The following is a 16,190-nucleotide window of genomic DNA, read 5'->3' on the forward strand; positions in this document are numbered from 1 at the left end:
TTATTCAAAGATTTTATTTACATTTTTATCAACAGAGGCTCATCCTATTGAGCACAGGTGGAGGGGGGGCATCATGGGAGATACAGCTGCCTCTGGTTCCCAGCAGCCCTGGTTGCGCCCAGAGGTGTAGTGGAGGGGGCACATGAAGGGATGGAGTGCCGGTACTTCTCTGGCAGTTGGGGTGGGCATGGCCATGGTTGCTGTCATGGAGAGCACCTGCACTTCTGAATTTGCAACTAAATTGCTGGTTGTGCCTCTCCGCCCCACCCTGCCATCCCACTCACTCTGGCATTAACGAGAGCTGCTCTGCTTGCAGGCTGGCCATTCATCAGGTAGAACTGATCAATTATGAACCAGCCCACTCAGTTCTACCTGACAAACAGCCAGCCTGCAGGCAGAGCAGCTCTCATTAGCATCAGGGAGGGGCAGAATGAGAGAGAGGGGTGTAACTGGGGCTGCAACTGGGCTGCCGGGAGCCAGAGGCAGTGCCCCTCTGGCTCATTAGGGCCAGCTGCTACAGAATTCCTACCCTGCCCCAGCTCCAAGACCCATGTTAACATAGGAAGCTGACATATACTGAGTCAGACCATAGGTCCATCTAGCTCAGTATTGTCTACACAGACTGGCAGCGGCTTCTCCAAGGTTGCAGGCAGGAATCTCTCTCAGCCCTATCTTGGAGAAGCCAGGGAGGGAACTTGGAAACTAGATGCTCTTCCCAGAGCGGCTCCATCCCCCTAAGGGGAATATCTTGCAGTGCTCACACATCAAGTCTCCCATTCATATGCAACCAGGGTGGACCCTGCTCAGCTAAGGGGACAAGTCATGCTTGTTACCACAAGACCAGCTCTCCTCTCATATTTTAAAACAGATCCAAATATACAGTGAATTTGTACATGTAAGTTGTTTACATCTGCACAGACATTTGGTAACTGGGAATTAATACAGGTTTATTTTAATTCTTAATAAGGCGTATTTTTAATGCTACATTTGTGCTAATAATAACTTGGTTAATCCAGTCCATGTATAACTTTTCTTTGGCCACAAACCATCAAACTCTGCTATTGTGCAAGTTGCACTGAAAGACCTGGAAGGTGTCCAGCACTATGAGGAAGGATCTGGTCTTTATTTTTAAAAGGACTTCTACGATATGCCACACATAAAGGGGGAGAGAGAGAAATTGTCCTTCAGGCTACAAATAAAACATGTCAAGATTAGTAGAGCTAATTTTTGTCTCTAAAACAAGCGGAAAGATTTATTAGGGACTCTGATACCTTAAAATACAACGTGAGTAATATAATTTGATGTAATTATAATGTTATGAAACTGGGAGGTGCAATTTAGGCTGGGGGAAGTATTTATTCACAGGAGCATCACTCCCCCTATTAGTAAAGTGGGTTGCTCGTATGTGAGCACTCTGGGCATCTAAACAGATGGAGGGAGAAGGCTGATGAGGTGTGGGCCCCTAAGGCTGGCAGGATTTCCAAAGTATGCCACAAATAATGTTTCAGAGGGAACCCTCTATCCCCCAGCCCTAAAAACTGGCAGGGCTTATGGTTGTGCATACATACTGTTCGCACCCTGTCGTCTCCAAATGTTGGCAGCAAAGACCAGTGCACAGGTGCAAGTTCTTGGCTGGCTGGGCTGGAAATCAAACTGAAGGGAAGCAAGTGGTTTGTGGTTTGCTTGCTTCCCATAAGGGGAGAGGGGCACATGTCTAATTCCCGCCCCCCCCCCCCAGTATCCTTTAAACTGCAGGAAGGACTTAGGGTCAGGACCAGTGTTCCCTGTAACCGGGAATCCCAGATGTTGACTGCAACTCCCAGCATCCCCAGCCAAAGGCCATTGCAGCTGGAGATGCTGAGAGTTGCCGTCAACAACATCTGGGATTCCCTGTTACAAGGAACACTGGTTAGGACAAGCGCCAGGTTTTTGCAGGCCCTTGGGCAACAAAGTATCATTGGACTCCATCGTGACTTCCATCCTGGTTAGTGACTGAGGAAGCATGAACAGCACTGAAGGCAGCACTGGAGACAGCCCTGGGCCCTGTCACCAGGCCAGAGCTTGAGAGCGCTCTGGAGTTGGAGCCTCCAAAACACCATCCAGCCTGAGCATCCCAAAGCAGCACCCTCAGAACCTTAGCCTCGTGAGGAGTCCTCCCATACCATCACACTTCTTGATATCTTCATGGCAGCATTGGCAAAAAGCTAGACAGGATCAGATAGACAGCAAGAGGAGGAGGAGGAGGAGGGTCAGGCTCCAGACCACAGAAGGCTGCTCCTTTAAAGCTTCCATTCCCCAGGCAGGGAGGTGGAGCCCAGGAGGGATAGCCTGAGCTCAGAGGTATTTAACAACTCATTCTGCCTCTGACTGCTGTTGGATCAACTTGGCCTTTGGAGCTGTCCATAGTGCTGCAGCCTGACCTGGCCACTTACTGTATAGACTCTTGTCTGTGGGATGGCACAGGGCAGGCTCCCTTGTGCCCTGCCCCTTTGGTCTCACCTCTTCCTTCTATAACCATGCCTCCTTCCTTCATTGGTGCCAACCTTTTAACCGAAAAGAGGCCTTGCCTAACACAACACTTATAATTTCTGACAATGCGAGAAGGTCTCAAAGTTGCTCTGCACTCTCTCTTTGGTCCAAATTAACCACTACAACATATTTCCCGTGGAACTAGGTGATTTGTTAAACATGTGATCATCTCTCCCACACTTGGTAGGTAGTCTTTAGAAATAGCTGCTGTGGGGGAGGATCTAGATTGGGACTGTGGCGCATGGGAGGGCTGACTTCCCTCCCCAAACTACTATTTGCCTGCAGCGACCCCAACACAACCAAATAGTAGAGAATGAGTTGGCATCTAAGAGGCAACAGCACAATTAGTGTCTGTCTAGGCACATATATCTATATCTATATCTGCTGCTTCTGGATAGTGACAATAAATGCGCCACATTACCCATCATCAAATATTAACATTTTCACACTTTCCAGAAATACCATGCTTACCATTTTCTACACTGGGAGAAGTCAACTGCACCTCCACTCCCTGAAGAAAGGATGCGATGCAATTTCTCTGCAACACAAAAAGTGATCAGTAATTGATAATGCATATTCACAGGAAATCCCAATTCTCTGGACCATTACAATGAAAGAGAGACATTTGTAGGGACTGTCATGCAAATGGAGAAACATGGCTGTTTCCTGTCTTGTAAACCTCATTGACAACCTTCATGAGTTCCAAACAAAAATAACATTCAGTACGTGGTCTTTGTGTCTCTTGCAAAAGTAGCCTTAAGGACAAATATTGGTTGTACAGAAAGGTTTTTAATTAACGACCCAGTGGGCTATAAACCTGTATTTCCTTTTCTTCCAAAACTACCATTCCTCCTTCTCACTGTGCAAACTTAGCAAGCCCAAAATCTTTGTGTAGTAAATGCCAATTCCAAGTTTTAAAACTATTAAATAAAAATCCAGGTTCCACCTCCTTTCCTGCAGCTGTAAAAATTCCCTGGCCAAAAACAACATAACATTTGATTCACTGAGATATCCATATGCAACAAAATCAAGGGGTATCCCTGTATCTGGACTATATAAACCTTGCTTTTATCTTCAACCTTCTCAGAAAGCTTTCAACTTTATTCATTGCCAACCCTCCACCAAGCCAACACCAGCAGTGGGGGATAGTTAGATGTAATTAGTATTCGCTCAATCATGAACAACAGCAATTAAAAACAGCAACAGCACCTGACATGGTGTACTGTGCTGGAAATAAATGCGCATGGCATTCTGATCCCAGCTCTACTGCCTATATTCTGTGTCATTGGTCATGCTACTTAAGTGAGTTTATGCACACCCTTTTGTATTCCCTTTGCAATTGGGGGGGGGATTACCCCATGTTTAAATATCATGAATATCTACTACAACTACAGATATTCATATTTTGATTTTCAACCAAAAAAAGTTCTCAAAGCAGTTTGCATAGGAATATAAATAAGCTTATTCTCTGTCCCAAAAGGGCTCACAATTTAAAAGGAAAAACAAAGTAGGAACCAGCTGAAAGGCTGAAACCACTGGAAAAATGCTGTGCTGGGGCTGGATAGGAGAGTTACTCTCCCCTATTAGATATAAGAGAGTCTCCAAGATGCATCTGCTCAGTTAGCAGGGGCTAACAAAGTATATATTTTAAGTGTGTAATAGATTAAGTATATATTTTACTGCAAACTGTTTTGGGTTCAGTGCAGTCCCCAACAAGTATGCAGCTGCACATGGAGGGATCCCCATAGGGTAGGTCTGCAAAAATTTGGCCCTCCTACAGATGTTGGACTACAAGTCCCATCATCCCTGACTATTGGCCACTGTGGCTGGGGATGATTTTATTTGTATTTTATTTATCATATATCTATATTGCCTGATATGCGTATCTCTAGTGGAGAATACTAGTACACAATTTAAAACACAACAAATATAAAAACAATTAAAACAATTTCACAGAATAAAAACAAACAGTTTATAATTAATTTTAGTTTAAAGCCTAAGAAAACAGGTATGTCTTAAGGGTCTTTTAAAAAGCAATCAGCGATGCAGATGCTCTTATTTTGACAGGGAGCATATTTTAGAGCCCTGGGGCAGCCACAGAGAAGGCCCAGCCCCGAGTCCTCTTCAAACAAACTGGTGGCAACCCTAACCAGACCTTCCCAGATGAACTTAATAGGGATGTGCATGAAATGGATTTTGCATTTTGTTTTGAGCTCGAAAGAAAATGCAGACAGCTGAAATGTTTCATCATAACAGTGCTCGGTTGTTTCTACGGAACAAAACTCAAAGCGTTTCAAGTGTTTCGGCCATAGAGAACAATGGGGAAACTCAGAACACCCCATTGTTTCCCATGGGTAGTTCTTAGGGACACCAAAGTGGGTTGTGTGGTAGGGCATGATGGGTGCTACCTACCCTATGCCAGAAAATCAATCAGCAAGGAAAAAACAGGCCTTCAAAATGGTGCTTGAAATGATGAAATGTTTCAAATTGAAATAGGGTTAGGAAACATAGGAAGCTGCCATATTTATCATAGGGGAATATTTACCAGACCCTCTCTGATGGTAAATTGCCATATGAAATAAGCCAAGTTGGCCAAGGGGCAAGAGAACAGGTTGTAGGACATGCAATCTGAAGCAGTTTGTCCACATGATCCCCAGGAGTCACAAACTGAAAGGGATCCAATCTAATCCTATAAGAGGAGTTGCCGGATACTTCCATAGTAGACTCTGTAATAACTGTGGCATCCAGTTTGGCCCAAATATGAGAGATTTTATCTGCAAAAAAAAGTCATTAAAGACATCACAGCGAGTGACTGATGGTTCCAGCTTCAAATTCAAGGGGGAGGGGACACATATTGGCCCTCTCATAACCCTAGACAACCCCACTGGGCATGAATTTGCGAAAGCAAAGTGGGCAGAAAAGAGCCACTTCTGATGGGAGTTGTAATCCAACAACAGCTGGAAGGCCAAAGTTGTGTAGTTGTGGGAGAGGGATGTGCATGGAACCGGGTGGGGGAAGTCCAAAGGCAGGCCGGTGCTCCGCTAGCAAAGGGTCCGTCAGGGCGGCAGCGTACCTCTCTGCTGCCCCATCCCCTCGTTGGACCCTATGTCACCGGAAGTACCTGGTGCACCTGTGTGCGCACACACACATCGTGCTTGTGTACCCAACAAGCGCACTCATGAGCACTGATGTGTCGGGTACTTCCAAAGATGTAGGGTCTGATGAGGGAACGGGGTGGCAGGGAGGTATGCTGCCGGCAGTGGGAAAGCGGAGGGAGGGGTAAGTGCACCCTCCCCTGCCCTTAAAGTCAACCCCGCGCCTTCGAACCGGCAGAACTGCTGATCGTTTGGACCAGTTCGGAGGCCATAAAGGGCCTCCAAACCGGTTCCGTGCACATCCCTAGAATGGGAGGCCTCTGCACTCCTCCTGTCCCCCATCCACCTTGCCCTCTTCACTTAGTCAAGGAATGCAAGCTCAGAGTGCATGTTTCTTGACTGAGTGGAAGAGGGAGCATTGGAGGCAAACTGACCTCTAATTCCCCACAGTGGCCTGGCCCTGGTGGGGAGGGAGGAAACAAGGCTCTCATCCCATAGAGATCTCTCCAGCTGCATTGAACACAAAATAGTCTGCAGTAAAATACACATTTCATTATGTGTAAAATTTATACATAGGGAAATTCCCAAAATGCAAAGGGTGTGCCTAAACTCACCATAAGTGAAATGACCAAGGACACAGAATGCAAAGAGCAGAGCTAGGACAAGAACGCCACACATTCACTACAGAGGCGGTGAGCCTGGACCAACACTTTAGATTTCCATAAAACCAGATTGATTCTTATGATAGAAGAGTTGTATACTTGCATTTCATCCAACTATGATATGGGAATTGGGATACAATTATGTCTTTAACCAAAAATAATAATAATACAATAAATCAAAGTGCTGTGGGAGGGATGTCAAAACTGCACAAGCAAAAATGTTTCTGAGCATCCATAACAGCAATATTTTTATTTATTTATTTATTTTATTGCACTGTACAGTTGGATATCAGTGATCGAGAATAAAGCTGAATAACACCAGGAGCATGTCCAGATGGGGCTTTTAGCTTGCTTCTCCTCCAGAATGGAGGGTGTGCATTCACATATCAGCCAGATTTACCCCAAAGTCCCTGAAAGCCAAGCTATTGGGGAGCACGCCACACACAATTTGGGTTTTTCATTACACATTGGAATGTAGCCCGATTTATGTCCGGGGGTTAAAAAAAACCCCCACTTTTTGCATCTTTTTTGGGGAGGGCAAATTCGAACTCACAGTAGCGCCTCGTAATAAACCTGCAGTAAAGCCTGCTGTCTGGAAATGCTCCAGAGAGCTACCATATAAACATGAGAGGAATGTCCCTTGCCTCAGTTCCTTGCTTGGAAACCATTTTTGCCCTGCACTGTTCCATGGCGCCTGAAGCAGGATGCCAAATGCCCCCTCCCCTGGTGTGCACCTTCCTCCCCTCCCCCCCGCCCGCCTTTTTAAAAGAAGGGGACAAAAGGGCATCTTGCCACACCAAGCTCCAACAATCTCCTGCCGGAGGCTACAGTCTTCTTTGAATGGAAGGGCTGTCCCAGGTACTATTTTGTTAGGCCATGGTTTAATATTTTGCCCTTCTTTCGTTTTTCATTCTTGTTTGGACAGATAGCATTGTTTTCAATTGCATTTTATTACGGCTGTAAGCTGCCTTGGAGGCCTACAGTGAGAAAGGTGGGGTAGAAACGTAAAGATAAAAATGATTGGTTTTTTTGGATTCCATCCTTATCTGTGGAGCAGATCTAAATATTTTGCTTTTGGTATATCTTAGAAGAAATATCTGAGCAGCTGGATTGCCTCAATTAGTTAATGTGATCTGTATCAGCCTGCAAATGTAAACAGAGGGGGCCGAAATACCATGAAAACCTGTTGACTAGAAAAACTCAATTTCTGTGACTGGGATAATATACACACATCAGCATTCATTGGTATTTTGTGGATTTTTGCTGGAGACCTGGATAAAGGCTAGGGACTGGGTTATCTTAAGGACTGCCCTTGCCCACATGAGTCTCCTTGGGCTTATGGTCCGCCTCATGAACCCTGCTCTCTGGCCAGCCTTTGATGCCCATTCATTTGGCCAATACCAAGCATGGGGCTCTCCCAGTGGCAGCACCTCAGCTGTCGAATTTTTAAAGGATGGGCAGTATCATGTTGCTATCTTTTGTTTTTGGCTAGAGAGGCTAGTGACAAATTAGCAATACTAGAATTCTGGGGTTCTCCATTGATTCTTTGGGCAGCTCAAGGGCTGGAGATGGGTGGTGGCTGTGGCAAGGTCTACCAAAACTGAAATGTCAAACAGTTTATCACTCTAGTATTTTTCTGTCTTCATGGTAACTTCATAAAGAGCTACCCTCCCAGTTGTCAGATAAAACTACAAACACTGATACAGACTAACAACAAACTGCAGATAAAGGGGCTATTCTTACGATCACAAAAATCGGGCTAGGAAAATCCTAGCCCGATTTTTGTGATTGTTAGAACCACCCCGTTCGCAGCCGAGCCCGGTGGTTCCGGAGCGGCTAACCCACTCCTGTAGCCTACCTCTTAGCCCAGGTTTGCGGAGCGAGTGCTCCACAAACCCGGGCTAACTGCTTGTGAGTAGCCGTGGCATGGCTCCGCGCCGTGGCTACTTGCGAGTAGACCCCTGGCCGGGAGGCTTAAAAGCAGCCTCCCGGCTCGGGGGTCTCCCCAATATGCCCTGCGCACTCACGCAGGGCATACTGGGGCTTCTGGGGGCTGCGCAGCCCCTGAGCTCCCCAGCCCCCAAGCTCCCCAGCCCCCACCAGCTCTGTCTCGGAGCTGGCCATCATGTGGGCGGCCGATCCGGCCGCCCAGGGCTCCCTCCCCGCTTAGCCCGCTCTCCCCGCAGTTTTGACAAAACCGGGTCTCACTGATCGTGAGACCCGGCTCAAAGTCTGCTCAGTCCTCATGTTACTGCAGCCTTGTCTACATTGACAGTCAAGTGATATGTTCATGTCATTAGATAGAAACACACTCACTGAGGCTGTTCTCATGAGCCGCCAAGCCCAGGCTTAGGCTCGCTACCTAGCCTGGGCTTGGCTGACTGTGAGAACCTCTGGGACCGATGCAGATCCTGGTGGTCCCGCAGCACCAAACCCAGCGTTGAAGCCCAGCGTTGAAGGTTCAGGGTGCAAACATGCCCTTAATGTCAGGCAGTGGTTTGACTCTGAGGAAGAATGGTCTGATTCACAGTCCCCTGAGGGGACCCTCCTGCAGGATGCTGAGGAAGAAGCCCCTTGGACGGAGCACTTACTTGCTGTAGAACCGCAAGAGGTTGCCAGGGAGCCATTGCTTTCTTCCGATGGGGAGGAACCGGGACCAAGCAGCAGAGGAGCGAGCCATGTGGAATGCCGAAGAGAACACAGAAAGGAGCAGCGTGTTGGGCAATGTAGACGCAGCCAGTTGGCTGCAAAGTCTGACAGGGGTGCGCGCGTCTGAACTTGCAGCCCGAAGGAAGGTGGGGGCCTTAATTGGCTTCACCTGGTGTGGGACCTTGAAGAACTATAAAGCCAGACTGCTCACTCTGCATCATGCTGATCAATTGAGTTTCAACTGATTGCTCTGGCGTGCACATTCAGTTTCCAGCTCCCAGAACCCTTGTGCTGTTTGCTCCTGGACCCCCGATCTTGGCCTGGATAGCGATGTGTAACTTTCTCTGGATAGCGATGTGTAACCCTTAGACCATGGAACCAACAACTTGGCCCTTCTCTTGGCGACGACCCTGATTGGTCTTGGCTTTGACTACAATTTATGGACTGGCGATTCTAGGAGGGGTAATTTCCCTTGTTTCCATCCCCCGTGTACTTTACATAATTTGGGCTGCTGCTAAACACCAGCTTCACTCCTTTGCACTCTAGCAGCTCCTTTAATTTATTGCAGGAACGTGCACCACTGACACTTAACCTGGCTCCTGGGATTGTGTGTCAGCGCAAGTTGCTTGCAGTTCATGCTGACACAGAGATGGGCTTGGTGCATGGTGCAGTGTGGGATACTCGGAAGCCGGGATAACAAGTCCTGGCCTCTGTTGATCCGCGCTGCTTCTGGCAGCACATGTCATGTGGGCACGTGGCTTGTGCACTGCAAGGGCAATGAGCAGTCATCTGGGGCAAGGTAGGCTGAACGCTGCCTCCCACCACCACCACCACCTGCCCACCCCACCATTGTGTGAATAGCCCCACTATCTGGTTTCCTCACTTCAGCTCCTCAAGTTTGTTCTTCCACACATGGTAATGTGGGGAGTTGACCTGCCTAGGGCCAGCATAGAGCAGGGAGTTTTTCACACCCAGCTTTTAGTTCACATCTCCTCCAGAATGGAGGTGTACATTCACATATCAGCCAGATCTACCCCAAAGTCCTTGCGAACTATTGGGAAGCACTTCGCAAACAATTCAGATTTTTTTTTTTAATTGCGTGCTAGAATGTGGCCTGATTTATATCCGGGGTTTAAAAAAATCCACTTTTTGCTTAGGCTTTTGGGGGCAACTTCAAACTCACAGTAAACCCTCTCAGTAAGCCTGCAGAGTTTCCCTGACATCTAGTTGAATATAAGCAGATTCCTGCCCTAGCCTGACATGCTACTTTTCTGTGAGGGGGGACTGGAGGGAGTATAGATGAGTGTTTTATTATATGAACCCCCACCTGTTGCCTGAGGTGGTACAGCCCAGAGCCTTGTACAAGAAGTGGCCAGTTGTGAGGGGCTGGGGTTAGAGAGTGATTGACATGTGGTTGGTTGCTGGGGAGAAACGCAATATTGTGATGGGGAGAGAAAGACAATAGGAGGCCATCAGCTGGTGTCAGCAGGAGTCCAAGAGAGTTCTATCTGACCCAAAGAATGTTTTGCTGAGGGAGACTCTGCTAAAGTGGAGGGAGATCTCAGCCGCCTGGGCCTCTGGCAGAGGGAGACCGGTAGGGAGATCTGCATCTGACCAGAGACTGGTGCTGCAGAGAAGCCTCTCTCAATCATCTGCTTGGCCATCCAAGTTCTGTGCCTGTGAGGTGCCTGCTCTTAGGGGGAAATCAGCAACTGGGCCCAGGCAGCACCACTACAACAGCAGCAGCAGCAGCAATGGCCAAAGCTGCAAATCAGGTTGTGTGTGCAAAGAGAGAGAGAGAGAGAGAGAGAGAGAGAGAGAGAGAATGTTGTAAAAGAGGGATGATAAGAGTCTGCAATAGTTGATACAATGTAGACCTGTGAATTAGATGGTCAGTTAAAAGCAATTATTCAGATGTCCATTACACATACTTAAAATTGTTCCTTGACAATTGATCTTCTATATCAGTGATTGTTTATTTGGCGCTTTCTTCAGACGAAACTGTGTTAGAGTGAATCGGACCATTGGTCGATCTTGCACAGTTTTGACTATAGTGATTGGCAGCAGCTCTCCGAGGCTTCAGACAGAAGTTTGTTCTAGCCCTATCTGGAGATGCCAGACATTGAATCTGGGACCTTCTGCATACAAAGCACGTGCTAAAGCACTGAGCCATGTCTCTTCCTCATTATGCAATACCACATAGTGGCTGATTAAGCTCTTACTGCACAGGGCAGCAGACCCCTTCTTTCTAGGGAACCAGCCAACTTCACCATTTCTGTTGAAAGTTGCACCAACTCTTTGATACTCAGTGTTACACCAGATGATTGACCACATCCAGTTTCTGTTGAGAGGACAGTGTTCAAACTGTCTTTTGACAGTGTTCAAATTGTCTACTCCCTCCTCAGAAACTACAAAAGCAACTCGGGACTAGCAGAAGTTTTCAAGAGAACTATTACCTCAAGCAACTTTCCACTCCTCCCTTGGAAGCTACAAAAGCCGTTCATAGGGGCAGAGGTTTTCTGTTACCACCAGCAGCTGAGGCTATGATTGGTTTGGAAACCTCTTACTGACGGCTTTCTTCCTCACTTCTTCAAAGCTACAAATGAAGTCCACAAGGCCAAAGACAGTTGGGTTGACAGCTTCTCCCATCTGCAGCCGAGAGGAGTATTGCCATGAGAATGGCTTCCTGACCACTTGCCACTACCTTCTTGGAAGCAGCTCTTACCACCTGCACCTCAGAGAACGGTTTCCATCCAGCAATCAATCTTCTTTGTCCTGATGGTTTTGCACTGCAGTTACTTTGTTAGTTTGTATGCACTGTGAGATTTTAAAGCTAAATATATAAAGCCAGTTCATGCCTTTACTGGGCTTTTGGTTAGTAGCAGCTTTAGCATTTCACAGGGTTCCCTAAGCGGGCTTCCTGCTGTGCAGCTGGTGGGAGCTGCGTAGCCCCTGGCAGTATACACACACACCAAAAACCAGGCTGGGCTTCCTTAGCCCGGATTTCAGTGCATGTGTGAATAGCTTCCATGTTAACCACCTTTTCTGGTGATTCATACACCAGTTCTGAGCACATTGTGAAAGCAAGTGGAATGTGCTTCTATATGATATACCACGGCTCAAGCTGATACTAGGTTATCAGGAATTAAACTAAAAAATTCAAATCCTGAAAGAAAGAAAAATGACATGGGCCCAGTCCTAACCATGCTTACTCTGAAGCAAGGCCTTTGACTTCAGTGGAACCTACTTCTTGCTAGGAGTGCTTAGAATTGTAGCTGTATATCCACTTACTTGGGAATAAATCAATTGAATCAAGTGGGACGTTGCAACAGGCTCTTACTTCAAAAGTAAGTGTAATTAAAATCAGTGAGACTTATGTTAAGACTTACAAGTCGGGGTGGATCAGAGTGCTTAACTCCCTCAAGCTGACATCTCGCCTAATAATTTGTAAAGTTTCATCCCCTGCTCCCCCCACACACTGCTGTGCTACAAAAAGGAAAGCACTTCAGGGCCTATTTTGGAGTTGAAATCCAAGAAGCGAATTCTCATTGGTGCCGCATTTGTCAGATCCTTTTGTTAAGAGTTTATAGAGCTTCCTTGAAATAACAGCTGCTGGCAGAGGAATGGAATCTTTACAGTGAAAATGAGCCTGTTGAGGGAGAAGGCTAGGTTAGAACCTTCCTCCCTGGATATCTAGTTTTCTGTGTGCAAGGAATTGTGGGAAACATTCTGTCATGTGACACACACACACCTGCCACCTGCAGCCTGATATTGTTTAACAATGGAGGGGAAGTTTGAGCACAGGGTCTGCTGTTTCTGTAAAGCTTAAGTTGTGAGTCATTAATACCATATTAGAGCAGCAGGGAAATGACTTGACTAGCAAGCCAGAGGTTGCCGGTTCGAATCCCCGCTGGTATGTTTCCCACACTATGGGAAACATCTATATTGGGCAGCAGTGATATAGGAAGATGCTGCAAGGCATCATCCTCATATTGCATGGGAGATGGCAATGGTAACCCCTTCCTGTATTCTACCAAAGACAACCACAGGGCTCTGTGGTCACCAGGAATCAACACCGACTCGATGGCACACTTTACCTTTACTTTACTACTGTCAGGGCTGGGCTGTGGGTAGTTTCCTTGAAGTGGCAAAGGGTTCAAGGCTAAGACCAGGAGGGTCCAGCAGGCAATCAAGAACTGAGAGGCAGAAGAACAGGCAAGAGTTCAAGTCAGGAACCAGGTCAGCTGATCAGGGCATCAGGCAACAAGCCATATGTCAGAGGTGGAACAGAGGGTCAATCTGGGCAAACAAATCAGAAGTCAAGGGTCAAGCAGTAAGCTGGAAGTCAGGAAGGGAGCCAAAGGTCAGAGAAGCCAAGTAGTCAAGCTAGCAACGACACAATACATCACGAGCAAAGAAACCTTGAAACAGAAGCAAGTCTTCCATTGGACAGGAAGCTACTTATACCCTTCCTGCTGTAAGGGGGAGCCAGGGGCGTAGCAAGGCTGGAGTGGTCCCAGAGACAAGATTTTTAAATGCCCCCCCCCCTCACTGAAGCTCAGCTCATGAAGTAAAGAAATCTTACATGAGGCTGAATAGTGGTAACAAAAAGCACAGTTGTGTGTGTGTGTGTGTGTGTGTGTGTGTGTGTGTGTACAGCCATATATATACACACATACACACACATATACATATGTATAACCTATGTGCCACAATAGAACATCATCCTAACTTATTTTTTAAAAGGTTTTGCAAATTGTGGATGATGCAAGTCATTTAATGGCACTAGAGAAAGACATGCTGTTCTGGTAGCTCCAGGTCTTAACGCTCACATCAATTTCAGAGGATGAATACGACTGAAGGAAGCCCAGGCAGGTGTGCAGCTGGGGGAGTCAGTCAGGTGACTTGCCTCTGGGGGGCGTCCCAAGGCAGTGGGCCCCCAGACAACTGTCTCCCCTTGCCCTATTATAGTTATGTCCCTGAGGGGAGCTAATAGTTGACCCCATGTGGTGCGGCTTGCCAGGGCCTGGAAGCTCAAAAGTTTGCTGCAGTGTAGCAAGCTGCTGCTGCTGCTATTATTCATATACTGCTTTTCAACCAAAGTTCTCAAAGCGGTTTACACAGATAGATAGATCCCTGCACCCAAAGGGCTCACAATCTAATCTGCCCCACAAGGGGCAGCGGAATGCAGAGCCTCAGCCCAGGTAGAACCTGACACAAACCTTATAAATGTGTTGCTGGACACATGGCAGGGGGAAATGATGGGGGTGGGGACAGGACCACAGCCATGGGCACTTTCTGGCCTTCTATGCATTCTGTGGTAGGGATGTGCACGGAACTGGCGGTGGCTGGTTCGGTGTGTGTGTGGGGGGGGTTACCTTTAAGGTGCAGGGAGGGTGCTTTTGTCCCCCTCCGCCACATTCCCCCCACCGGTGCTCTCTTAAAAATGGTCCCGCGGGGTGGCAGTGTACCTCCTTGCTGCCCTAGTGCATGTTGGACTGGAAGTGCCTGGTGCATGTACGTATGTATGATGTACGTGCATGAGTGTGATGTGTATGCACATGTGCGTAATGTGTGCTCGTGCATCGGGCACTTCCAGTCCAATGTGCCCTGGGGCGGCGAGGTACGCTGCCACCCCACGGGACTGTTTTTTAAGACACTCCTGGCAGGGGAAATGCAGCGGGGGCAGGGGTAAGAGCACCCTCCCTGCTCCTTAAAGGTAACCCCCACCGTCGAACCGGTGATCCTCCGAACCGGTTCAGAGGTCCGTAACAGAGCCTCCAAACCGGTTCGTGCACATCCCTATTCTGCGGAAGACATTAACAGAGTTCTAACTCTGCAGATGTGGTTGGGGCCCCTGATAGTCTAGAGTCCCCAACCGCATGGAAGAGCCAACACTGAAGATGCAGAGATCACACAGCGAGCCTCATTCACACCTGCTGAAGATGCAGAGACCAGGAGGCCGAGCAAGTGGGCACGATCTCACCCCCCCCCGCATCTGTTCTGTGAATACTGTGTATGTTGCAGGTGTGTGACTAGGGCTCAGACGTTGAGTATTCAAGCGAGCACAAGCTATGCGCTGCCATGAGGCTCTCTCAAGCATTTCCAATGGCAGCCTCATGTGGAAGTGAGGCAGGGGAGACCTGTCGCCGCCATCACCTCTGGCTTGATAATACCACCGTGGGGTGGCAGCCACTTCAGCTTCTTCCCAGTGTGCCCAGCGGGAGGAAGCCTGGAGTGGCTGCCTGGGCTCCCTCCTTATTAAGCCAGAGGTGTCAGCAGCAGCAGGACGCTCCTTCCTTGCTTCCACTGATTCTCCTTTTAATGCTCGCACGGAAAGAGACCCAGTGGGATGCTGCTGCCACCAGCGGCTTAACCCTGAGACAGTGTGGAAAAGCCCAGCCAGTTGTCCCTCATGCCTAACCTAATCTAAAGAGGCACAGCATTCCCTTTCTGTGCTCTTTTGCAAAAACCTTAGACTAATGGCACCCATTAGAGAAAACAGGTTTATTTATTTTATTTTATTAGAAAGGTATTTATGGGTGTTATGCTAATATGGGTGTGGTGGCATTCCTGAGAAGGATTGCTCAACAGCTGCTCCTCACTTTAGAGTTAGTGGTCTGCAAATGCTTAGTCAGGGGTGGATCTCTCATGAGGCCAACTGAGGAGTTAGCCTCAAGTGGCATGTGCTCCTGGGTGGCAAGTGCAGATACCCCACCACCTGCCACAGTCAACACCAGGGACGGAGCCACCATTGGGGGAATGGGTTCAAAGAACCCGGGCCGCCGCATCTCAGGGGCTGCACCTCGTGGCCCCGACACGCCCCCATGTCTGACGTCAGAAGTGGGGGGTGCTGGTTTAGCTCCTGAGTGGGGCAGCGGGGCCCCATTCGGGAGTTAAATGGCCAGCACTGCATTCATGGTGTGGCCAGGAGCAGCCACAATCTAGCTCCTGAACGGGGCCGCGAGGCTCCGTCCAGGAGTTGGACGGCCAACGCTGCATTTGCAGCACGGCCAGAAGCGGCACTCCCCTGCCTTTAAGGCTGTTTGGGAGACAGACACCCCCCCACCCGCGCCTGACGTCTGATGTGGGGGTGTGGCTAGCCCCCACATCTGACGTCTGACACGGGGGGGTGGGGTGAGCGGGGCTGCCGTGGCGGCCGGGCACAGGCCGCTCGTGGTCTGGCTCCGCCACTGGTTATCACCCCACCTGCCGGCTGCCAGTCCATTGCTACCACCCCTCAAAAAATGAGTGA

The sequence above is a fragment of the Hemicordylus capensis genome, chromosome 3 (genome assembly GCF_027244095.1).
Source record: "Hemicordylus capensis ecotype Gifberg chromosome 3, rHemCap1.1.pri, whole genome shotgun sequence".
NCBI lineage: Eukaryota > Metazoa > Chordata > Lepidosauria > Squamata > Cordylidae > Hemicordylus > Hemicordylus capensis.